Below are 27,856 nucleotides of genomic sequence, written 5' to 3'. Positions count from 1 at the left end.
ACCTCAACTAGACTTCAAAGGAACTATCTCCTTTCTAGTACTCTTAGGCAGACACACTGGTAACAGATCCCACTACTTAGAATCCACTCTATAGACAATACTGATTAGGAGAGGTTACTGCATTGCCCAAGCTCAATTTTCTGCCCAGGAGGTGAACTAAACTAATTCACCTCATAAGTCTTACTGAATCCCACAGTAATATTTTAGATGTCCAGGCTGAATCTAGGACTTTATAATTCTTACAACCTTGGTGAGTCAAAGTTAAGATAACATTCACTAAAAATAAAAATTAAAGAAAAAAAACATCATTTTAAAGCAACACAAAGGTTTTATCTGACAAGAGATAGAGAATTCAGGGCAGATCAGTTCTGAGAAACTCATCCAAATGGTCCTTTAAAGATGAAATAGAATCCAAAAACCTTCTTTGGGAATGGAAACTAGAACTCCTCCAGGTGCTAGATTATAAATACTATTTACGTATGAGACCAAGAGAACTTTGGAGGAAATACATCTCTGTGAGGCACAAAGGTATTGAAGGGATGTCATGTTATTTACTGAACAGGTTTAAGAATTGTAAAGCTTAGAAGTTGATGGATCTTTTCTCATAAGAGATCTATGAGTCCTTAGACAGAAGTGGAACTTCATCAAAGTTCAGAATGTAAAGTAAGGCATAAAATTAAGACAAAAAACAGTCTTTCCTCCTCCAGTCCAGCACCTTGATGCTGAAAGGCCATTTTAAATAGTGTTGTTTTTTTTTTTTCCCGTGTCCTATAGAAAAGCAAGTGATTGAAAGTTTTTTAAACATGAATTATTTGTGTTAGGTTTTCTTGGTATAAATTCTATAATCTACAAATGATGATGAATATACTTCCTCCTTACACTAAGTTTATACATTTTTCCTTGTATTATCATGTTTACTGTAATGGCAATTCATTTAAAATTACATGAAACAATGAAAACAGTGAATTTGAATACCATTTAGAAGAAAGGACTTGAGAAAAAGAGGCCACGAGGAAAGTGAACAGCTAAAATGTGATCATGTACTGTGATGATGATGGCTAGGACTAGGGCAACAGCTACAGCAATCACAAAGAAAGAATATTTCTGAGAGGTTAAAGAATTGTGTGGTCTCATTGATGTGAGGAAATTATGATAAATTTATCAAAAATCAAATCTGCATTATAACACCAGAATAACCAGAAAAAGTATCATATTTTAAAAATATATATTAATATATTCACTTAAGGTAAAAGAAATTGACTAAAATTATTAGTTTACAAAGAGTTTCAAAAGATTAATGACAAAAATAAAGAAAAATTAACAGATATTAATATTTAAATGTTCTTCTGAATTTCCAAGTACTGATATTTAACAGTATTATCAAAATAATTCTTTTTTTTTTTTTTTTTTTTTTTTTTGAGATGGAGTTTCACTCTTGTTACCCAGGCTGGAGTGCAATGGCGCGCTCTCGGCTCACCGCAACCTCCGCCTCCTGGGTTCAGGCAATTCTCCTGCCTCAGCCTCCTGAGTAGCTGGGATTACAGGCACGCACCACCATGCCCAGCTAATTTTTTGTATTTTTAGTAGAGACGGGGTTTCACCATGTTGACCAGGATGGTCTCGATCTCTTGACCTCGTGATCCACCCACCTCGGCCTCCCAAAGTGCTGGGATTATAGGCGTTCAAAATAATTCTTAATATTTCATGTTCATATTACTTTTCCAGTTTCAAAGTGACTTTACATATTTTGCCACACTTGATGCTCACAATGACTTTGTGAAATAAATAATAGCAGAGATATTCAGCATTCCTAGCTTTTATAGATTGGTCAACACCATCACTTACATTATTGTTGTTCAGGTTTTCATCAATCATTTTATTGCTCAGTTCTGTGGTTTCCATGTGAACGGAAATATGTTCTCAATATATACTGAAAATATATATTGAAAATATATCAGATTTATTTTATTGAATGTGGTTTTTTATCCACAATACACAGATATTAAATGTCATTCCATTAAGTTACATTATTTTTTATCTACGAAGTTTTTTTGGACGTTGATATTCTGTATGATGGTATATACATTAGCTTATTTGAGAGCTTTCTTCTTTTAAAAATGACAAATATTTGAGGTGAAGGATATGTTCACTAGCCTGATTTGATTATTCCACAATGTACATATGTATCAAAACATAATTTTATACACCACAAATATAAGCAATTATTATTTGTTAATAAAACCCTGTTTTAAAAGTTATACAAAATCAAACTTTATTTTGTAGTAAAAGAGAACTCATAAAAATATTTTTTAGTATGGCAAAGCTAACATCAGATTTAAATTTTAAAAAATACCTAGCATTAACATGGAGCTGGAATTAGAGAAAAGTGAAATTAGAAGCAAAGAGAATAAAGATTGCACTCAAGATTGCGTGAGAAATGTGGGATGTATGGATGCGACAGTTGTGAGGATGTGTTGACGAAATATTCAAAAGCTATTTAGAAAATAGAAATGACAAGATTGGTGACATATTTAATATGCATAGCGAGGAAGAGGAAGGAATCGAGAAAGACTTACTGGTTTACTGACTTGAGTTATCCAGTGAATCCATGGTTCTTTACTTGGATTGAGAATGCAGGGAAAGAGACAGTCTTGCCTAGGGAGAAGGAGCATGGACAGTGGATTTGTTTGAGACTTGCGGAGTTTGAAACATCTCTTGGACATGTAGTTGTTCTAGACCAACACCTCTTAAATTTGAATGTGCAGATGAATCATCTGGGGATCTTGCTAAAAGGCAGGTCTTGATTTAGAAGCTCTGTAGTGGGTCTCAAGGTTTTTCATTTTTAATAAGCTCCCAGGTGAAGTCAATGTCATTGATTCTGCAGAGCACACTTTGTGGGTGACATCTTTCACCTAAGTACCAACAGGATACCTGCTGATGATAAGGTGAGGTTTGCAGTAGGAAAAAAAAAAAATAAAGAAAAAGAAAACAAGAGAGAGAATTGGGGCAGGTAGAGCAGAAAGAATGAAGATCCTGTGAGAAAGATGAGAAGAAAAAGTAGGGAGAAAAGAGGTGCTGATAAGTGTCAATGTGTCAGCACAAATCACCTTTGCTGCATTTCAGTAACACCTATACCAAAGGATTCCTAGCCCTCCTCTGTCTAGAAAACATTATCAAGTCATTTTTAAAACTTATTAAAGCCTGCCAGAGCATAGGTATCAAAGAGCCAATGTGAGCAAGAGAGATGTGAAGCCTATTCTTCAGAACTCAAAGCTTTTATTTTATTTACCCAATGAAATGAATGCTATAGAAGCATATACTTGGTACATTCACAACAGGGTGATCGATGCCTAATTAAGAGTAATATTATAATCAAAATAAAATATTTTAATTGCCAGGATAAAACAGGGAAATTGAAGAAAGCTCTTTCTCATACTAGAGAATTTTAGTTTTTGGGTTAGTTTGTTTTGTTTTCAACACTAGGCTACATTCGCACTGGCTTAGTAGTTTTTGGTGCGGTCCTGCCAAAAAGGTGGTAACCTTCATGACCTCTCCAGGCTTTTCCAACCCTTGAATTATTTGGCTGTTTGCTACTCTGTTTCTCCTTTTATCTGTCCAGGCTTCACTTGTCTTTTTCTATTGCATTCAACTCAAGAAATACTAAGCATACTACATTTTTGTAAGTTAATAACTATTATTTATTTTCATTTAATTATTTTTATCAAAGTGTTAAGTATATCTTTTAAAGAGAAAATAACCAAATGCCCACAGATATGTCTGACTTTAAGAAACATGCACTGATCTATATAGTGCCTGTCTAATCATCTAACCACATCATAGACAAGGAAATTACTAGGCTAATAGGAGAAAATGATCATCTATCAGGAGGAAATCAATAGTATGCTATTTTTAGCATTATCTTATTCAGGTAATTTTTTTCTATGAAATATTTTTTCTGGTGTTAAATTATGCCACAAGTATAATTTTTACAAGGAAAAATATATATAAGGTAACTAACCTAGAAAAGAAGTCCATACTAAAATGTAATTATGATTACTGAGACATTCTAGCAAAGTCATAAATAACTATTACAATTTTTTATTCAGATATCTCAAAGTGTTTTAATATTTCACAATAATTAACTCATTAATCCTTATATTCTTTCTGTGGTACAGGCAAATAATCTGATTAATTTTGTTTTGCTGATGTTATTTTCTTTTTTAAAAAAAGAAAAATGATTAACATAAAATGACTTGTGACACTGCTGTGTTTGAAGGAGGAGAACTAACAAATCTTGATTCTTTGGTCATCACCAAGACCATTTTACTATCAAGACTCAGTGAATAAATTTCTGAGAAGTGAAATTGACTGACAGGTTTTTGTTGTTTTATTGTTTAAGCAGACCACGCTGTCAGCGATATTTCTTTCATAACTCGTTTATTGGACTTTTTTCTAGGTCGTCCCATTACCAAATTTTTCTCCTTGGGCATCCTTCCCAGTTGAACATTTTCCCTTAGTATTATCACAAATTTAATGCTTCCTTCAAGGATGGGTATCTTATTGCGTAATATCAAATTTTATTCCATATTGGCTAATTTTACTTTAAAGTTAAATTGTTTGTTCTGCCCAGAGGTCACTAAATTGAATCCTGCCATTTTTATTTCCTTTCTGACTTTTGTGTGTGTGAAAATCATCCTGGTTAGATTTAAGAAGGAATCATCTACCCCAAACCATTTGTTTATAAGATGTATCTCTAGAGCATAACCTATTAGCAAGACAAATTTGATTTTTTTTAGTTGTAATAATCTAATTACTTCTTCATTTGAAAAATTTACTCTCTACTTTTCTTAGGTTTTTTAAATGTGGAGACTAGAGAAGAATATCAATGAATTTAACTTTTAGCCAAATAAGTCTTTTTTTTTCTGTTCTTAGAGCAAACCATTCTAAAGCTTTAGCTATCAAGTGTAATGATTAATTACACCTAATAATTTAATTGTAAAGATAAAGAAACTTAGAAGGTAATGAAAATATGGAAGAGAAAGTTTGTGTGAGCATATATATGGGGACTGAATTCAATTAAGAAAGGAAAAATGATCGGAAGATATGATAAAAAAAAAAGCAATAATAATTTGGCATTTCTAATTACCATGGAGTGGAATACTGGAAAGGCCAGATGAAATATCATTTCCTCCTCTTCACGTCACAGGGAATATAGGAAATTATCAGGAGGAAGAATCTAGTAGCTTCTTTTTGAGGGTTGGGATGAGATGTGGGGGGTATGCCATAGGTTCCTGTTATTCTGTATTATATTTTATAAAGTAAGTTTAAAAGTACTATTCATCATTCTCAGCAAACTAGCACAAGAACAGAAAACCATCTTTCATTCATAAGTGGGAGTTGAACAATGAGAACACATGCACACAGGGAGGGGAACATCATACACCAGGGTCTTGTAGGGGGTGGGGGTCTGGGGGATTGATAGCATTAGGAGAAATACCTAATGTAGATTACAGATTGATGGGTGCAACAAACCACCATGACACGTGTATACCTATGTAAAAACCCGCAAGTTCTGTACATCTATTCCAGAACTTAAAGTATAATTTAAAAAATAGGGGGAAAAAAGAACAACAGTTTAAACAAGGAAAAAAAGTGCTATGTATATTGGACTTCATCTGCTGTTACATCAATTACTCCAGCCATTAGAAGGTCATGTCTTAATGAACTACAGTCATGGATAGAGAGAACAGACTCCCACAGATCTTGTTTCTACAGTTCTTTCTAATAAGTATTCAACTATACACTTATCTGTGTGTGAGTGTATACAAATATGGTAGTTCATCAATGCCAAACAGCAATTCATTTATTGCCTATACTATTACAGGTTGTGATGTTTAATTTTATGTGTCAGGTTGGCCAGACTGTGATATCCAGTTGTCTGGTCTAGGTGTTACTGTGAAGGTATTTTTTAGATGTGATTAACATTTAAATAAGTAGACTTTGAGTAAAACAGATTGTTCTCCGTAACATGGGCAGGGCTCAACCAATCAGTTGAAGACCTTTAGAGCAAAGAGAATTTCCAGCCTGCTATCCTGGGCAATTCAGAATTCAAGGCTGCAACATTAACCCATAACTTAGTCTCCAGCCTATCAGTCTGCCCTATGGATTTCAGACTTACTGGCTGCTACAACTGCATGAACCAATTTTTTAAAATCAGTCTCTTTCTCTCTCCTTCTCTCTTTTTTTCCTCCCCTGTTTCTATGGAGAATCCTCACTAATACACATAATCAAAGAATGATTTTAGTGTCACTATGCAGTTTATATTCACCTCTAGATTGTTTCACTGTAGATGAGAAGAGGAGTAATAGTCTATGTTCATTGCTCTGTGTCAGATAACATGAATAGAATTATTTCAAAATAATTTGTACACAGACACTGTTTTTACTGGCATCCTCTAAGACTAGATCCTTATCTAATGCCTAAATTACCTACATATCTTCTCCCTTCTACTACGTATATCAACAGGTTATTCTAATAGTGACATAAATCTAAAAGGTCTGTAATATCTAAATGCAAAAAGTTCTGACTTGCCCCTGCCTAGTACCAAAAGCTCTTCACAATTCAGTCTGCACAATTTGCTGTCTCCTAAATTCCTAACACCAATTTTATAATCTAGTCAGACCAGATTCTTTATTGTCTCCAAAGATATCGAGTTTATTTGTGTCTTTTCCTTATTTTCCCATTTTTTTTTTCCTTACTTTCTCACTATAGTGGTGATACATGGCTCCTCAGCCTACCTAAACCCTATCTGTTATTTAAAACCTAGCCTCTGGTTCATATATGCCTGAGAATTCCCAGACTATTCTAGTTCACAATGAAGACCCCCTTATTTGAATGTCGTAACATGTTATAGACTGTCATAATCTCATGAAGTCATGGATTTTTTAAAGGATATCAGAAGTCATCAATTCCAGCCATGATCAAATTCATGAAGTATCTTTACCACATTCTGATCAGTTGTCCTTCACTCCCTCCTCCACACTTCCAGTCATGAAGAATTCACTACCTCCTGCCCATTCTATTTTTTATGAACAGCTCTAAATACTAGAAAAGTATTTCCATAAACCATATTTCTACATTGAGAGAAACATTCAGGGAATGAAATGTTTTCAGTGAGACAGAATTTACAATATAGTATGTCAACATATAAACCACCATAGTATACAAAAATTATTATCTGAGAGTAAATAGTAAATTTTGTCCAAAAATAGCAGTTGGAACAATTTGTATAGTGAGGAATTTGTGTCCTTTTTGCTATTTTAAAATCATATAATGACTTCTAACTACACTGCAGTCTGGCCACAATAATATGCTCATCTGGACAGAATTTTTTTTAATTAATCGCATGCTACTTTACATCTGCCCTTGTCTTCATTGTCCACCAAACTAGATTAAATCTCCTTCGGGTCAGACACTGTCTTAGAGCCTTCTCTTTTCTCTTTGCAGCTAGGTCAGTGTAAGGAACATCAGTTGCTCTCTAGTAATTACTGAATTAAATTTAAAAACTGACTTAAGTAAGCAAAATGTACACAGCAGAAAACATACTTAAAGCCCTTTGTAGAATATCAAGATCAAGCATAGATAAAATATCCTTTGCCATTTTATTTGCTGTATTCCCCTTAAAAATATGTACCTATCAATAAATGGTGTAGTTCTTTATTCAAGAAAAAAATGTGCTCTTCTTTTCTTCTTAACTGAAAATATGTTTTTGGAATGAAATTGATAGATTTAGATAACAGTAAAAATATTGTATGAAAATCTTGAAGTAAAATCATAAAGTGAGCCTACTTAGCTATCTATTTTCAAATTAAGAGGCAGCAAGAACTGAATCCTTGGTTTCAATCTGTAACCTTAAATGTAAGTGGTTCCTGTGTAGTCACCTCTTGATTCTATCCTCTACCGCATTATTTTATAAATAAACCTGAATCTAGTGCTCCTGGTTTTGCAGAACATTGTATAACATGCACATTAAGGATGTTTTTGCTTGTTGTTTGTTTTTTTCCTCTCTTGTGTGTCAGAAGGAAATTGAGGGAGTCATTCTTTGTACATCTTCTTTTCCCTCTGATAATCTTGCAGGTTGATTGGTTAAAAAGAGAAAGACATAGAATACACAGAAAATTGTTTTAAAATTGTCTAGTTGAAAAATATTCTAAAAGAATAAAACCAGTTTAGCTGTACCAGACAAAGAAGAGAATAACTAAAGGAGTAACAGCCAGGATGATTGACAAGATGACCTACTAGGTTATTGTTCCCATCTCTAATTTTAGTTTATCAAGGGGATTTTTCATACTGCAATGAAATCAAATCTATGTCTTCAGTATTTTTTTCTTTTATGTGCAGCTATGTAAATGTTTCTCAAAATGTCCACCAACGACATTTCTGCCAATATAGCCAATCAAGTTTCGTTATTTAATAGTCTCCAAGGAAACCACTACAGTTTCAGCAATGGACAGCACAGAATGGAAAGAAAACAGAAAGGGTAGCCAACCCCCCACATCTCAATGTTTTTTAAAATGTATTATTCAGTCGTTATTTAATTTAATCAAGAAAGCTGGATATGTGCAATTTTGTTATATGAAGACCACCTCAAAACTCAGTAGGTTTCCTATAGGGGGTCACACTATTTAATTTTATAAGTTTTTGTTTTCATAGAAAAGGAATATTGCAGAAAAGTCTTAGCCTGTTTGCTCAGATACGAAAATGATGGCCTTTCGTCTTTTTACAAGTGTATTCTGGCAGTTTTGCTTACATCCATCTCTTCTCGGCCACATTCTTTTTTCAATTCCACTATTCAGCAGCATAACCACCATTTTTTTTTCTAGAGAATTCATTAATTTGTAATTGTATCTCCTAAACAGAAACTTTAGATCTGCTCGTATATCCAAAGCCTTAGGTTTTTATTCTCTTATTTGACTCTAAGCCCATAATCCCATCTCTCAGTAGATTCCCTAAATTCTGGGGCGAAAAGCAGTTGCTCAGCATTTCCAAAGACAAAAATGAGTATTTTCCTATTAAAATCTCAAGTACACGCACAAGAAGATGAGAAAGTTGATCCTCCTAGACGTCCTGTCAGGAAGCACAAGCAGGCCTTGTGTATTCTTGCTCTCATCCAATATTCAGTTGTTCCTATGTTACGTGTGTGTATATGTATAGTTGTGTGTGCTTGTGTGAGTGTGTACCTGTGCTCTGAAGCATAGAATGTGACATAAGCAGATAGAGGACAAGTACAAAGAGACTTCAAATGGGATCATCATTGTACCTTTCCATATTCTCACTGGCATGTAATTGTGGTAGCTGCAGTGGCAATCCCTTTTGACCTTCCCTGCCCTGTACCTGGTGAGTACTAACAACAGAGAAGCCATAAAGCAGCACCACCTCCTTTTCTACAAGTGCAGCAAGGAAAAGGCCACAGCCCTTATTCCCACCCTATGAGAGCAGTACCTGAAAAGTAAAAGTTTTTTTTGACTCTCTGGACCCTCCTCCAGGTGAGAGCCAAGAACAAAAAGAACCTCCCTGCAGCTTCAGGGGCAACTTAGGAGGTTCTCAAATTCTTTTTCTTACTGTTTTCCCACTAAGCAGGCCAAGTAATGGAAAGTGAGCAATAGCACAGAAATCTAAAACCCCAGCGTTCTTCCCAGAACACCAGAAAGGGAAATCCTAAGAAAGAGAGGCTGGGGACAGGATCACTGAAATCATGCAGCTGGAGAAAGGAACTTTATGGATTAAGTATGTATGTATTAAGTTCTGAGATTACTTCCAAGCCGAGCTGTACAAGAATGAAAGCAAAGGGCATCAATGCAGCAGCGGCTTAAAAACTAAATTACCCAGTAAAACACTGCACAAGTTCCAGACTCACCCCTGGGTGATGTATAATCAGGGAAGACTAGAATAGCTCTATACAGGTTTTGGAAAGTAATATGACATTGGAACCATAGCCCAGAGAAGAAAGGTTATGGACTTGAAGTCTATACCTCACTGAATTGACTGCTTACTTAAAGAGAGAGAGAGAGAGAGAGAGAGGAACTAAAGTTCTCCAGATGTTAACAAGACCCAGATTCTTATAATAAAATAGAATCCTGTTTAAAATTTTCAAAATTTTCAGGATACAATCCAAAATTACTCAATGTACATAAAACCAGGAAAACCTAAAGAATTTTTAAGAAAAAACAGAATCAACAAATGTCAACAACAAGATGACTCATATATTGAAATTCTCAGACACAGAATTTAGAGCAACCTTTGTAACAATGATGTAAGAAGCAAGACAAAATACTCGTGAAGCAAATGGAAAAAATAAAAGTTCTCAGCAAGGAAATGGAAGCTATTTAACAAAACCAAATAGAAATTTTAGAAGTAGAGAATATGATTTAAAAAATTACAAACTCACTGAGGAGTTCAATAGTAGAATTGAAAGAATTAGTGCACTTACAAATAGAGCAATAAAAAATTATCCATTTTGAAACATATAAAGAAAAAGTTTTGAAGAGTTTATAAAAGGGACCAGAGCCTTAGGGACAAGAACATGTGAGAGTCTCACATTCATATCAGAAATGTCTCAGATGAAGAGGAGAAATAGATTTGTAGAGAAAATATGTATGAATAAATCATGACCAAAAATTTTCCAAATTTGGTGAAAGAGAAATTTACAAATTATATGAGATTAGTAAACTCTAAACCCGAAACAGGATACGTTAGAAAAAACATCAAAACAAGCAAACAAACAAAAGTTAATTCAGCCATAAGGGGAAAGAAAAACACAATTCCACAAAAATGGAAGTATAAATAGCTGCAGATGTCTCACTGGAAACCATGGAGGCCATAAGACAATGGAATAGCATTTAGAAAGTGATGAAATGAAAAAGACACTGTCAATTCAGAGTCCTATACCCAATTAAAATATCCTTTACTAAGTAAAACAAAATAAAATATTTTAGGGGTGAAGGAAAACTAAAAGAATTTGTCACCAGTAGAGCCGCTTTAAAAGAAATGCTAAAAGAAGTTCTTCAAGTGGGAAGGAAATCATTAGAGAGACATCTAAAACATTAGGATTGAAGCAAGAGAGACAGGAAGGGCAAACATCTGGTTGAATAAAACATACAGGATAGTCAGAGTATATTTTCTCAAGCCAGTGATATTTGGTTAAAACCTTGAATTAAGTAAAGGTGTGAACTATATAGATATCTGGATGAAGCACTCTCCAAGCAGAGAGAATAATCACAGAGGTGGACTTAGTTGAAATGCCTTTGTGGAAAATACAAGGAGACCAGTGGAAAAAGTGGAAAAGTGGTAATAAAAAAATTAGAAGTAACCATGAGATTTTCTCAGTAAGTTAGACTATTCATTCAACAGACAGAAACTTTTGAGTCCACATAGAATGTTGGATTTTGTTCTAAGTAGAAGGAACATTTGAAAGCTATTACATAGGGAGGGACATGATTTAATTTACATTTCAAATATACCCCTCTGATTGCTATATGATGAACAGACTGCAGAGGGGCAAGACTGAAAGCAGGGAGTGTCATAGAAGTTGAGGCAAGGGTGACAGAGGAGTGGATCAGGTGTGTAGTGTCAGTGTGGTCTGTTTGAGACACATTTTGAAATTTGACGTGACAGGGCTTAGTTATAGATTAAATTATGAGTGGGAAAAAATATCTAAGATTTGGCTTTACATGTTTGGCCTACATAATTAAGCCAAAAAAAAGTTTAGACAGAGAAGATTTTGGGGGAAGTATCAAGAATTTAGATTTAGAGATACAAGTTTGGGATGCTCCTTGGACATCCAGGTGGAGATGTCATATAGGCCATTGGATATATGAGTTTGAAGTTTAGGAAATATATTAGGTAAGGGACATAAATTTGGAAATTATTATCATATAGCCAGAATTTAGAGCAAAGGGTAAAATCTCCTAGCAACTGATTATAAATTGAAAATACCGAGGCTTTGCTTTAGAAGTGTAAGTAAGAGGAAGTAATAGCCAACTTGCTACTTGGTTACAGATGTTTTCAATATGTCAGAAAGTAGTCAATTAAAACATCGAACAACAACAGTAATAGGATAGCAAACACTATAGGAAGAGCCGAAATGTGAGGTCTAAAGTAACAATGTGGTAGAACAGAATAAGTTGTTGACATAGAATGAACCCTTGATACCGTTGTAACAGCCTCAAATTAGCTTAGAAGCTGTCTGCAGGCTTTGTCCAGGAATACCAGGAAGACCAGCCTTCATGAGTCACTCACCAATCACAGCACTATATAGAAGGAATGAAGTGAAGCACTTTTAAATACGTTAGTTAATCACAACAGTTCTTCAAGTTATTTCTACCTAGGTAACAAAGCCAGACTCACTGAGCTACATGACTTGCCCAACGTTGCATAAAAATATCTTTTAAAATGGCAGAGGTCAGTAGAAGGAGGGATTAAAAAAAGGAAAGGAAAAGGCAACTGGATGAAAATCTAGCCTATTGAAGCAGGAAAGCACAAAGAAGAAAGCAAAAGCAGGTGAGGGAGCGAGATGTGAAAACTTATGCAGCTGGCACTTCCTGATGTTTAGAATTACAGATTTATATGTGGTTTGGTTCTAGATAAAGAACTCCCTTCCCAGACGAGCTAGGGTGAATCAGGCGTAGCGGGGAGAGGAGCCTGAAGTGGCTGCACCTACGGGTTTCTCAGAGCTGGATCTGGATATGCAAGAGTGGTTGGAGCAAAGTGGGGCCTAGCTGTTATGAAATCATATTCAGCATCAATTCCAAAGGGCACAGGTGGACAGTCCAGAACGGAATTAAAACAAAACCAAACAAAAAAGATCTTTCCTGTAAGTTAGTTACAAGCAAGTAGTCATGAAATGGTTGCCTAAAGGTGTAGCCTCAGTTGATTCCTGAGGCAGTGATTTGTGGAACAAATCACTCTAATAATCTTGCCTGCTTTACTCCTGGGCAAAGAAAAGTTGTTTCAGGTAGAAAGCAATACTAACCAGTTCAGGGAAGAGTATCTAAGTAGGTACTCAATAAACACTTGTTAAAAACTAAATAAATAAGTGAGTAAATTAAAAATTGCCAGACTGAGAGTCTCAAGATCTAAATTTTAAGCCTATTTAATCTCCTAATATGTGGGTTATCTTGGGCTGATCACTACACTTCATTTTTGAAGAAGTCAAACAAATTTACCAATCAAAACAAAGTACCTGTTGATTAAGAGAAGCAAGTGAAATTTTAACTATGAAAATACTAAATCTGAATGAGTACACAAATAGAAGACATTATATTTATTATTTGGAATGTATTATTATTATTACTGAAAAAAATATATGATGCCAGGTCAAGGAAAGATAATGGTTTGTGAGAAAAATCATGGCTTTAGTAATAATTCCTCCTGGAAGAAAAAAGTAATGGGAATGAATTATAGTTAATGAAGGATACATAAATATGGTTTATATTATGAATATCAAAATGTTTAGATAAAAATATAAAAAGGAAAACAAAACATACTGTAGACATTTTTATTTCCAAATTTTTTCTCTGCTTTTTCCCCTATAAAGGAAGTGAAGCATAAAATAATACTGTGATAATTGACTTATCTCAAAAAGAATAATATAAAACATAATAAAATAATATATACTAAGTGATCTCTGATAGTTACATTATACCTCTCATATTTAATTTATATTTCCCCTACAACTTACTCTTTTCCAACCTTTACCATTTATAATTTATCATATTTCTAATGAATTGAATCTCTTCAGTTATACATGGTTTTCAGAAATGCTTGGTAACTATCCAGTTGTTTTTTGCAGAAGTGGTTTTTGAAAAACAGTCAGAAATTCCTAAACATGCTTCTAATAAGTGTCTTGCACCCTCAGAGATGTCTCCTGAGCTGTTGCCTAAGTTAACACTGAGGAAGAAGATTTAATGATCTTTCCCTTGAGATTTTTCTGTTGGTTCTCAGGAATGAAGAAAGTCTACGATAATGCCTTTATTAAATGCTTGTGCCATGCTTTGTTACTGTTGATGTTTTAAAGAAAGACAATTTTCTACAATTCATGCTTTCTTCTATCTCTAACAATTATCTTAAGAAAAAGAGAAGAATTTCATTGAACATCCTCTCAAGTTGTAAATAGGTTGTTATTTATGCAGACAGAAATAAACATATAGATTCCAAACATGCTCCCTCCATTATTTAAAAACACTAAATTACTAAATTTCACTTCCTCGAGGAAAGATATTTCTTGCACTAAACTGCATAACATCTGACACCTACATATACTACAAATATCTCATGCTGTCATAATAATTTCATTTCCTAAAATTATTTTATCTCCATTACATACATTGGGATTTTTTAATCCATATCAACGTTCCTAATATTAGATTGCAAAGATGAAGAAGATAGGAATTTATGTCAAGCATGCTATACATAACACCCAACAGATCATCAGAATGGGAGTGATTAATCAGTGCTTCAGTGTAATGCTGTGGCTACCAGGAGGCTTAGAAGTGTATCCCACTGTAGGAGGCAAGCATGCTACATGACTTGGGCCAAGGACCTGACTCAACCAAGCTTCCATCCTTTCAAATGAAAATTTGTCAAATTTCTGTAAATGTCACCTATGAATCTACAAATTGCCCTCTGAAAAAGACATTGCATTATGTCAGTTAGATTTATTTGGTTGCAAACAAAAGAAAATGACAGCCTAGCTTAAGTAGAAACGAAATTTATCAAAAGGATATTGTGTAGCACAGAAGTATGAGACAGTTGGACAAGCATAATCAAAAAAAGCAGTGACCATGTTCCAGGTAATAGGAACTAAAGAACAATCTCTCCGGGAAGGCAATGTTGTTGCTTTTTAAATCATTATAACATGTAACTCAAAATTCATATTCCCAGAGGAAAGAGTCCTATGCCATCAAGCCCCTTGATTTAACATTTTCCTAAGCAGACTCATAACAAGGAAGAGTTCTTAGACCCAAGAACAAGGGTGTATTATTAGATAGATTAGATTACATTAATCATAAATTAGATTATCTTAAATTGAATTCAGAAAAGAAGAGTTAATTCTAAAAAACAAAGGAAACATAAACATCGAGTCTTTCGTTGGCCTTCCGATGTAGGATACCATTAGACTTTTAACAACATTTTTATTAAATTTAGGATTAATGTTACAAATGAAAGTTCTTTTTCAAGGAGTGGAAAATAACTGTGCCCTGATCAAGGGAACTGGTGATTCCACAGAAATTAGGTTCATGTACATACTTGTGTTTATTGATTTGCCCTAAAGTACTGAAAATAGCCAGAGGAAATATTTAGGTATACTGGATGTGCTGAATTTTTCAAACAATTGAGAAGATTGGTGTGCTCTTTGTGACAGTAAAGCCAGCCCTAAACTTCAGTGACATATAATGTTATTTTCCCCAACAAGTTTCTCCTCCAAATTGCCCCTAAATTCCACTGCCAGAGAACCACTGCTTTGAGCTGAATTTTGCCTCTCTCTTTCATTTATACGCTCATTTTTTTTGTTTGTCAGCACACAAAAGCCCCTGATAGTTACAACCATCTAATAAGAAGGCATTAATGTTGAGTGCTAGTTGAATAACCTTCTTCCTCACAGAAGGCAGCAAGGACGTCTGGGGTGGGGCAAAGTTCACAGTCAACCAGAGGAACTGAAGAGGAGCAGAGAAGAAAAGTACTGGCAACAGGGAGGCCCTCCCCACCCATCAGTCACTGCTAAAATCCTCTCAAGTTGTAAATAGATGATTTATGCACATACAGATTCCAAACATGCTCCCTCCATTATTTAAAGACACTAAATTTCACTTCCTTTAGGAAAGATACTTCTTGCACTAGACTGTATAACATTTGACACCGACATACAATACAAACACAATTCAGTCGATTTAGTCGATTTCAGTTGATTAAACTGAAAGCTTGTTCTATATTTATTTGATATAAAATCTATAGCCCTTGATTTTTATACAAAATCTTTCGCCAAGTTATTTAAATCTTTATCTTGCTTTTGCTTAAAATATAGACCAACTGTTTCCTGGAGCTACCTAACCAAGACCTGTTACACATGTTGGACACTTGACAAATCATTTGCTTTCCCATACCTCAATTATGTCAGAACCTCTTTAATTTGACTTCAAATTATTGACATTATTACAAAATTTATCAATGCAATCAACATTCTCTCATTGTTAATATATTATAATGCCATCCATTGCTTTTAATATAATAAAACATTAAACATTTCAAAAATGTCTCACCTATATCAATCACAAACCTTAAATTTCAGTACGTTACAAAATACAATTTAACATTATGAAATAGCCTGAATTTCTTATGTCAAAATTTTCTTTGGGTCACTGAATTTAATCAAGAGATGGTAACAAACTTACACCTAAACATACAGATCATGTTTAAGACTGTCTCCATAATGCTTAAACATCTTCTTAAGAATAAACAAAAAAAGCAATGCCTTATTTTTGTACATGGTATTTAAAAAAATCTCTTTTTACACACTGAATCAACTGAATATTTAACTTTGTCATTGTAATGATAAGCATTTTCTTTCTATATATATATAACAAAATAAAAATGAAAATGTTGTATATATATATAGACACATCAAGAACCTCTAAATAATACTTTTCAAGAATAAAGACATCTGGGTATGCACAGTTTTGAAGTTTAGTCTGATTGTCACAATATATATTGTTCAAGTCTTTACAGTAAACCATGTTGACACCAAAGTAAAATTTCATTTTAAAAGCAAGGCTAAGAAAATAAAAGTTTAGCAACAGTTATAAAATTCCAAATAATTTTAATGTAACTTTTAAGTTGGAAGGGGAGCGTAACTATTTACTGATGGAACATTCCAAACTGCATCGCCCCAGGGCTGAGAGGCAGTGCCATTACCTATTGCAGTTTTCTTCCATCTGTCTCTCACTGTTTAGATTTTGATTTCAGACTTGTCACTTTCTCTTTCTGAGCAGTACACTTTTTTGACAGTAGAGGGCACTTTGAATTTAGACAAAGCTCAAGAAATTTCTTCCTGAATCTTCATTCAGAGAGCTTTTGTTTGACTATAAAGAAATAAAACACAGTTTTAGTCTACATTTTAAAAGATACATATTTTTTATCTATGTGATACAAAATTTTTTCTTTTATATGAATCAGTGTTTTATTTTATGTTATTTTATAAAAATACTCTAATACGAATTTCATGCAATATCACTGTATCTAAAAAAGATTAGTGATTTAATAATATAACAATTATGATCAATTCATAAGTGAATAAATCCTTGATTTTTCTCTAATGAAAAGAGACAATAAGGATTAAAACTGTATGTATACATTAAGTGAAACCTCAAAAAGCCATCAAGTCTAAAATCAAAGAATAAAGCTATAAAATATCTAAATGAAATCAGAGACACGAAAATAATATTCACCCAGCTCACCACAGAAATATGAGTGCTTTATTCTTCTTCCTTTATTGAAAAAATATTCTTAATAAAATATAAATTTGTATTTAATCTTACATATCATTTTATCAAAATTTCTTAATGGCACATTGGAAGAAGTATTACAATGATCTAATTGTCTTGTCTTTAAGAGAATTTTTTAAATTTTTATAAAATGCTTTTTTATAAAAGTGTTGCTGAAATTTATGTAAAATAATTTATCTAAATGTATAATTGTTTTTCTAATATAAATTAGTAACTTGATCACATTTATTAATGTGTCTATACAATCTTACTTGTAAATATTTCACTCCATTACAAATAACCAAAATATAAAATTAATACATTTTGAAATTTTAAAATAAACTATTACTTCTTTAATGTTCTTTTATTGCCACAATAATTGCCTCTTCAAATTTAAGGCACTAAGTTCTTTCACCCTAAAAAGAAATTATATTTCCCTATTTAATTGAAACCAATTACCCTATGTGTACAAGTGGAAAATTTGAAGTTTAACTTATTTGTTCAGTCCAACCAAAAATGCATCTACATAAGGCTCATTGTCAGCCTGGTAGTTCCTGACCTGTGAAGAAACTCCCAGTTTTGCCCTAAAGAGTTTATACTTAAAAACAGAAGAGGAAAAACCTAAATCAATTTAATTTTCCAGCAAGTGAATAATGTGCCTAAAATTCTCGTGAAAAGCCCAACTACATAAAGAAATACATAACTTAGTGGCAGAGCTAAAGTTAATATATGCAAAGTATTATAAGTTTTCGGATAGAATTAAATATTCGTTATAAGATAACCTTACTGAAGGTAAGCAAGACGGCTGTAAATGCCAAAAAAAAAAAAAAAAAAAAAAAAAAAAAAAAAAAAAAAAAAAGGTACAATCAGCTTTGCCTAAATATTTAATAGAAATCTATACTTTTAAAAAAGCTTTGTTGAAAATAAGGTTGAATGCTTCCACTCACCGACTTTCAAAAATATAAGAAAAAATAATATAAAGATGTATGTCTCACATATGACCTTGCCCTGTGTAATTTTCATAAGTGAAAAGCAAATAAACAGCAGTTGTCACTATTCTAAACACACAGCAGCATTCCATAATATTTATCCTTAATCCTTCCCTCATTTATTGTTGCCAGTACACTATGTATTTGCCACTAACACTAGCCGAGTAGATTTGAAGCAGTAAGTGTAACAGGCTCAAATGGACAGTGCCTATTATCTCTTCCCTTTTCTCTCCTGCCCTTTTATGGCCTATAACTTCATTCAATCTGTAGCTACATTTATGTTCTTTTTACAACAAAAAGGGTCATAATGCTGTCTCTGATAATACTGAAATTGCCTAATTTGTTTATCTTCTTCCAACGCCTTGGAAGTGGTCACCTTCTCCAGTTATGCCTGGGTTTGTCCCCATCAACTTTGAAAATTAAGGTCCTGTTTAGTCACTGGCAATCGTACCACCAAAACGCCTTCGAGTTTGTTCAGCCAACAGGCGGATAGAGGCCGAAGAGGCCTAGGTCTGGCTGGCTCAGGAAACGCACTCCTGCAGCTGCAGACCCACCTACTACCACCAGAACAACCTCGGGTGTCATTCGCGTGCCTCTCGGTGGGGTGGGGGCGGACAGTTGCGCCAATCCCCGAAGCAAGGGAGGGAGCAGCCGGTCAGCTAACGCTGAGAAGGCGCGAGTGAAGGAATGAGAAGAATTTGCTTACTCAGAAGATGGGAGCGATAGGGACTCCCCACTCTGACCCCTGGCGCGGACAGGCGTGGGGAAGAAGCCGGGCCTCCCCACAGCTGTTGCCACTCGGGCTGTCACCGCGGCGGCCGCTGCTGGCTGCCGCGCCGCTGGGACCGAGATGACTGTGGCTGGGCCGGCCACGGCAGCTGCTGCTGGCTTGACTGTTGCCCCTGACCCTTCTGCTGTTTCTTCCTTGATTTTAGATCAGCTTTTTTTTTTTTTCTTTTTCTCCTCCGGGCAGCACCTCTTGTAAAAAGCAGAAAATAGCATCTACATTTGCCAGAAAGCGTGGGTGCAGGGAGGGGAGGCTAAAGTGGAGTCGTTAGGGTCTCTAACGAGGCTTGGTTCCTGGGGCCCCTCCTGTCTTTTCTCCCGCTCTGGTTAGCATTTTCCTTCCTGCTGCAGCAATGCTTTGTCAGACTCGTGCTGGGAAGAACTCCCGCGTAGTCTCCTCTTCCTTTCCCACTTTCAAGGAAGCTTCACCCCCTCGTCCCCTCCAACGAGGAGAACAGTGTCAAAGGTATAAAAGGGAAGTAAATTCTCCAAGATAACTTTATATTTTGCAACCCAAATTTTAACTGGCGTTCATGTAATAGAAAACAGATCTTTTCAAGTCCTGGAACAATAAAATAAAATTTAGATGGATGGATATGGCAGGTTGGAGAACAGCTAATTTGGAAGAGCACTTCTTGAGGATTTTCCTGGGCCGCCCATGAATCTGACTTCCCTTTTCTAAGATCCTCTCCCCCTTTCAAGGCTAAATGCTGGATATGATTCAGCTCATAAAAATATGTCACAGCAATTGGAATTTACCCTTTGACCTTTTACTCCCTCACTGCCACCTCCTCTACACACACACATACACACACACATACACGCACACAGGCACACAGTCTGCAATTCACTAACTAGCTTTATTTTCACTAAACAGATGGCCGAGTTGCTGATGAAAACTGCCTTTTTTTACAAGATAAAACTTCTAAAAATCATTATGATAGGACCTATTTGCAAAAAGAGCTGAAAGCCACATTTTTGGTGATGCATATGTGAATTCTGAGATACTTCGATAAATAGATAAGCAAAGCGATAAATAGATTTTACATGCATAGGCACAAAAAGAAAACTGTCAGTAAGTAGCCATCTTTCTGTAACACTATTCTTCTTTCTGAAATTTGTTTTTGTGGGCCAGTTATGAATGATCATATTCAGTATTTAACATTAGGGAGCATAATTCTTCCAGGGATCCTAGTGGCTAGATTTAAAACATGCAGGAAAGGGGGAGAAAGCTGAGTCTAAAATGTATGAGGAGTGTTTTCTAGTTTTTCTAAAAGCCTGTTCACCTTTCCAAATAATTTTTCCTTTCCTTTGTGCGGTGAAAGCCCTATTACCAGCTATGAAAAAAATAGTTGTAAGTGTTTTGTACAATTTCTTGTGTGTGTGAAGCTCAAAAAGCCAAGTAAATGGGCAAAATACTGAATCAGGCCACAAGGGCCAGTTCAAATGCACAGAGAGACATTTTTACTGCATTATTTGAACTATTACTAAATAAAGTGCTTTCTTCCTTGGAGCTCAGCTAAGTACTAATTTTCCAAAACAGGAATACGACTTCTGGTGAAAAGTTACAAATAATTTAAATGCCTGACTACACTATTGTGCCCTCTCGAATTAACAGTGTTCCCTTGGCCCTTCCCTACATACTGAAAACAGTGCAGGCCCTCAAATCACATTTGGAGAACTTAAAATGTCCAGGAAGTTTTTGAATCCAAAAGTTTGAGAACATAATGGACAAATTTAAACACAGTTTTCTCCATGAATATAGTGACTAGAAATGATGAATTGAAACAGTTTCTGGCAATTCATTACCAGATGCCTAAGAAATGACTAACTGTCACATTAAAAAAGAAATTGCCAAGCAGGAATTAAGTCATTTTTAACGCTAATATGATTGTAATTATTTTTAAAGGCAATTATTTCTCCCCTCTATATTTGAACATGCTGATAGTACTGAAATAGTTAAACTCAGAGCAAAGGACTTATAATAAAAATAACAATGTATAAAGCATAAGGGAAGGTGTTTTCTAAGTTAGCACCATTTTCTCCATATCTAGAGAAAAACTTCAAGTTTCCTTCAGCAATTATTAACCTATGCTAATAATATTTTTATTTGGCACAGCATAGATGGTGATCATTTAACAACATCCGGTCATTCTTCAGGTAACATTTTCTCTCTGTTGCTTCTTTATGATGATAAAAGTTCTTTGAGTTTCTTCTTTTTCATAGTTTCAGTTTTGTTTAAAATTAATGGAGCTAAGTACGTACAGATAAATCTGAAAATATACCTAGACACTCTTTATCATTGTCACTAGCTTAGTGGTGATCTGCCATTTTTCGCAATAACTGGGCACCAACTGCTGGTTAGAAATATTTTTCATGGAATTCTTTGTACTTTAAATAAACTACTACTTCAAGATCTGCCATGTGTCCTTCATTCATCTTCAGGGCATAAGGTTACATGCACCATTCTGTGAGCTTTGATTTTGAAATGTTTGTCTCATAGATGCAGTCTCTAGTAATCTTTTAACTCAGTGCAAGTTTATTAACGACCTTCAGCAAGTTAAGGCAGAAATGTGTATTTTAAAGGTTTATTTTATGATTCATCTTATGTAAAAAATTAATTTTGAAAAATTGAATCTACATTTATTTTCTGCTCTTTTGATCCAGTATTTAAAAGTCTGTACATGCATTTCACATAATGAATATCATAGGAGGGGAAAAATTGTTGTTTCCTTTGGCATTTCTCATCTGAGGTTGTAGAAAAATATGCATCTGCTTTTCCCATGAAGAAGGAGATAATATGATAACCTTCTGATTATATACATAAGCAAAAACTGATCAGTTTCTCTTGCGGTTCATTTTTTAAGGGCAAGTTACAGTTGGATTGTGCTAATGCACATATTCATGAATCTTTCCAAACAGGATTCACTGCTCTCCAGGGAACCCTTGAAGTATGCATCATTGTTTCAATGAAGTATCTTCATTATAAAACATAGAGCCTATAAAAGGTGAATACCATTTGCCACTGCTTAATATAATCTCTGGTCTGACTTTCTTCCACTATATTTTTTTCTTCCTTTCTTCCTTTCTTTCATTCTTTCTTCTCTCCTTCATTATTTCCTTTTATGTTTTCTTTCTCTTTCTTGTAACAAATAGAAAAAATGACAGAGTCATTAGAAATAGTAAATATTAGATAAAATAAGAAAATGCTTTTGTTTTCAAAATCAAACTTAATTTCTTTTGAAATGTTATATAGATAAGGTATGAAACTTAACAACCCCCCCAAAAAAATCCTTATATTTGTACAAATGTTTTATTTTAAACGAAGGAGATCATGAAAATTTTTGGTCTCTGTATATGCCTAAGTTTCTTGCATTGAAAAAATGAGGCCAAAGGTGAAAGTTATAGCAAGTAGGTAAACATTTTTAAGACAGGCAACGAAAGACACTACAGTCAGAACAATGTGATGAAAACAGGAACCCAAATTCTTCATCTCATTGGCATTATTGCAAGTGGAACAACATCTTGAACTGGTCAGTCTTTTATTTATGTATGTTTGCACCAAATATATATCCTAACATTTTTCCTTTTCTTCTCTTTAGATTCCTTCCAGACAACCTGAGATTTAGGGAGTTCTACTAATGTGCATGTTACAAAGAGGCCTTTATTAGAGAGGACATGAATGGAGTTCTGAGAAAGACTACAAAAGCCCGACACTGCAATCGGGTATAATGGGGTGCTTTATAGGGAGGGAACACTGTCTTTGGGGTATGAAGGACAGTTTAATACGACATCTATTGCAAGGAAACAAAGGAGTTATGTAGCTCACAAATTAGGGTATTCACATCTAGATATACTAGTGATGGAGTATAGAGAACTTGGAATTCAGTGTAAAATGATCTTGTCATCCAACACAGCACTCAGTGGAATGTGGCATTCCTTGAATGTAAGTTGTATAGTCTTCAAAACAGATTGTCCAAGTCACAAATAACTGTCACTCTGTGACTCTATAGCGATTAGCAACCAAAGATAGTAATCCTTAGTGGCACTAAAAATAAGATGAGATATCTATGATTAAACAGGAAGTGACAAATGCAAGTCAAGACACTATATATTCCAGTTTTCTTAAGTCTCTCACTGAAAATTAACTGAGGATATTTTTTAAGAGGAATAAGGGGCATAGCACCTAGAACTTGGAGCCAGTGATTTATTGTTGACATTTAAGTCATCACTTCAGACAGTCAAATATCAAATTTTTATTGTCTGATATGCCATGTAGTGGTGGAGGGTGTGGAAATCGAACAAAGATTCAAGAACACAGCAGCATGCTAAAGGAGCTCTTTATCTAGTGGACAGGCCAACAGGCAAACTCTAGTAATATTCTCCTTCCTTGCTATTGAAATCAGCTGGTTCTGTGTTGCTAAATTAACTGAACTATGTTCCATCCTTGACTTACTATGGTGAATGCTAACATTGGATGCTGTTGACCACACACTATCATTCCTTGACTTTCCTACCTTTCACCTTCATAATTTTGCCCCAACTCCTTTTGGTCACTTTTATATCCTGCTTCTTAGACTCCTTTTCCTCTGCGTACTCCTTAAACAGAGGTATTCCTCTAAGTGCTGTCCTGAACCCTTTGCTTGTCCCATTCTAAACTTTTCTGGCTGGGTGACCTCAACTATTATTGTGGCTTTAATTACCTATCCTCTGATGAACCTGACTCTCCAACCCTTGCCCTGATCTCTCCTCTGAGCCCACAGTTAAGGAAGCCCACACTTTCCTGAAAACCATCTGGATACCCCACAAGCACTCTTAATTCTGTAGGTCCAAAGCTGAATTCATTATCTTCCCCCATCTCCCACATTGAACCTATTATCTTTCTCCCGTGTTTCCTTATCTTAAAGTGGTATCATCACCCAAACTGTTGCTCAAGTCAGAAAGGTATGAACCATTCTTTTCTTTCATGTCTTAGTACCAATCAGTCACTAATTCTTATCCTAAATCTACAGATTTATCTCCATCTCCATTACTTGGTTCAAACCACCATGATCTATCATTAGGATTGTTGCAATACCCTCCTAGCTGATCTGCTTGCCTCTAGTCATACTTTCTTCAAACACTTTCTCCTCAGTGTTCTTTCTAAAATACAGGTCTGGCTACAAATGCAGAGGCATAATGTGTTATTTAGGGTAAAGGAGAAAGCTGAGAAGATACATATTATGCCTAGGATGATCTTGTGAATATTCCTCTAATCCATGAGCAAATCCTGCTGGGTTAAATAATATTTTCTGCATGAATTATTGCAATTGTTTCTGAATGATCTCATATGTTAGCCCTTATTATTCTAGAGTCTATTTTAAGTGAACAGAGAAATACTGTTAATACTTAAGTGAGATTTTGTTGACCACCTACTCAAAAGCCTCCAGTACCTTCCATTTCACACAAAGTAAAATCAAACTCACAATGGCCTACAAGGACCTACATGACCTAGCCCCCTATGGTGACATATCGTCCTTCATCCTCTACCGTTCTTCCTGTAGTTTATCAGACACTCAACACTTAATGACCTAGATGAAGAGAATTGAGTAGGTCAATATCAAGGTGATCCTGGGACCACTTCCAGGCTCTGCAGCTAGCTATCTGACTTGGAAACTTCAAGCAAATTATTTTATCTCTCTGAGCATCAGTTTCTTCATGTGTCAAACTACAATAAAATGCCGATTTCAAAGGGGTGTCGACGGTATGTAGTAAGATTTATGCTGCCATGTAAAAGTGATATAAAATTTTATTCTTTTTCTTCATTCAATCACTTTCAAAACCAATTCAAGAAGGATCTCTTACTGTGAACTAGTATACATTTTTTCTTGAAAACAGAGTAGTAATTAATTTATAAAGCTATTGATTTGTATTATGGCCTATAATAGAGATTGGATTTCAAAATGAATCTGTGTAGTTTATTTTATCCTCAGAAAATTCATTAAATTGCCTTCATTTATTATAGTTTTATTACAATTATAATTTTTAAATATATAGAATTCTGTTATCACTATAATCTTGTGATAGTTTTCTCTTTTAAAAAATTTTCTAAAATATTTTAATAAAAGAACAAAAGTCTGAAATAGCATATTGAATACATATGAATTATATTGGAATTTCTTCAGTAGATTGCTAAAATATATTCATTATACCCTGGAATAACTCAAGTCTTTAGGTTAAGGAATTTGTAGCAATGTCATGAGTTTCATTCCATACATTTAGAGGGAAAGAAGGTAGGCTGTGTCCAAACAATAACACCAGCCTTTACTAGCTTTGTGACCTTGGGAACATTATTTAACCAATCTGAGTCTGAATTTCCTATCCATAAAATGGAGTTAATAAATACTACCTCCTTCCTAGGAGAGTTTTGAGGATTAAACAAGATATACAAGTAAGACAACGCAATAATGGTAATTAACATACTAGAGGTAATGGTAATAATGGTGATTGTAGTAATATTAATCTCCCTTACAAGAGTAGGATTTTTGAGAAGAATGTTGAATGATCTTGAAAACTCTGTATTATTGCCCACTCCATTCTCTTAAGGGAAAAAACAAATATTTCTTTATCCTCTAACTTTTATAATTTTCCTAACAGAAAAAAAAAATGGTAGTAATATACTGCCAAAGATTTTACAAAAAAAAAAAATAGGGATAGATTTAGAGCATTCTGTTATGAAGTGGAAAGCTGTGAAACATTGTTTGTTTGGTATATGCTGGAGAAAAATGATAGATAAATCAAACTATAAAAACCTGTGCTATGAGCAGCAGTAGTTTCTCCCAGGAGACAGTAAGAATATAAAACAGAGAAATAAATATTAAATTAAGCCTCAGATGAAATAACTATGGAAAAAGTCTAATCAAAGAAGTTACACTTTCGGTGCCCAATTTCTTTGTGTGTGTGCATGCATGTGTGTGTACATACACTTCTCCATATCTCAACTTTTCATGAGGATAATTGTTATGTGAAAAAGATTTTCCTAGCAAATCCGACCATCAGCAAATCAAAACGATCCTGCAAAAGGGTACAGAGGGGTCAGAAAAATTCCTGGAACAAGAGGTTGGCACACATTTTCATCCAATCTTTACAGGTAGAGACACTGCCAGCCAAAAATGCATTTCCTGTCTCCCAAAGAGGACACATAATTATTAACATGGCAAAAAGCTGTGCTTTGTTATCAATAATGTACTCGGTATTTTGCTTGAATTTCGCCACATGCATTGTAATATTTTACTACCATATCACACAGATCTTCCATATGAATCAAGCATCGAATATACTTTTGATAGAGTCAAGAAATCATCATGAATGAGACAGTGTTATTTAAAAGTCAAAGGATAATACTCAAGCCTCTTTAGCCAGATTCTTCTGAGGCTGAGATTCATTGTCATATCAAGGAGGCAGCCACAGAGAGACTTAGTTTTTAACTATATAGGTTCCATTCTCAGGTCTGACACTCACTAGTCGTGTGTAACAAAAACAAAAACAAAAAAAAAATGAGGCAACAAACAAACAAACAATCCACAGACAAGTAAACAAAAATCCATTCCCTGAATACCTATTATGCTTCCTGGTGTCCAGTGGTGGTAAGATACACACGCCATGTGTTCACTGACCTCCATAACACAATGCAATGGAAGAAACACACATGAAGTAAATGCATCCCATCACTTATTTATTTTACACATATTTATTAAGAGCCTCTTATACAACAGGAACTATTCTAGGCAACAGGGAAAGAACACTGAATGGAACAGACCATCCACAAAACATAAACAAAAACTTGACCTTATTGAACATATATCCTAGTGACCAGAAAACAGACCCCCCAAAAAATACATAGTAAGATATGTGTTATATTATAGACTTATACATTCTGTAGAATATAATACAGGAAAGGAGGATGGAGATTCAACTTTTAAATATGTTGGTCTCAGAAGGTCTAACTGAGAAGATGACACACCAGGAAAGACCTGAAGAAGGTGAGAGAAAACCCAGACAGGTGTGTGGAGGAAGAGAATTCCAGAAAAGAATAACAACCACAAAGGCCCTGGGGCAGGAGCATGTGTGTTGTATGTGAGAAACAGCAAGGAGGTCCTGTGTCCAGGGCAGAGAAAGCAAGGAGACAAGCAAGAGAAGATGTGATTAGAAAAATGGAAGAGGGGCCAGATTGTTCAGGACAGTTAGGTAAGTTTGTGAGCAAAATATGACACAATCTCACTTGGTATTACAGGGACCCAATGTGTTAAGGATCTAGTGTAGAGAAAAAAGGACAGAAACTGGGAGATCAGCAAGGAACAACTGCAGCAATCCATGAGGGAAGTGATGATTGCTTGACCCCTATTGTTGGAAATGAAGTTATTAAAAGTTATCTGACTCCGGATGGACTGTGAAGGTAGAGTTGATTACATCTACTGATGAATAGGAGGAATCACTCTAATATCACTTCATGAAACATGCAACACGAGTCTGAATCTCTTTTTTCTTTCCTTTTACTCCTTCTAA

Source organism: Aotus nancymaae, unplaced genomic scaffold, assembly GCF_030222135.1.
Source record: "Aotus nancymaae isolate 86718 unplaced genomic scaffold, 86718_ANA_hifiasm-v0.15.2.pri h1tg000029l, whole genome shotgun sequence".
Taxonomy (NCBI): domain Eukaryota; kingdom Metazoa; phylum Chordata; class Mammalia; order Primates; family Aotidae; genus Aotus; species Aotus nancymaae.
This window is presented reverse-complemented; position numbering follows the sequence as displayed.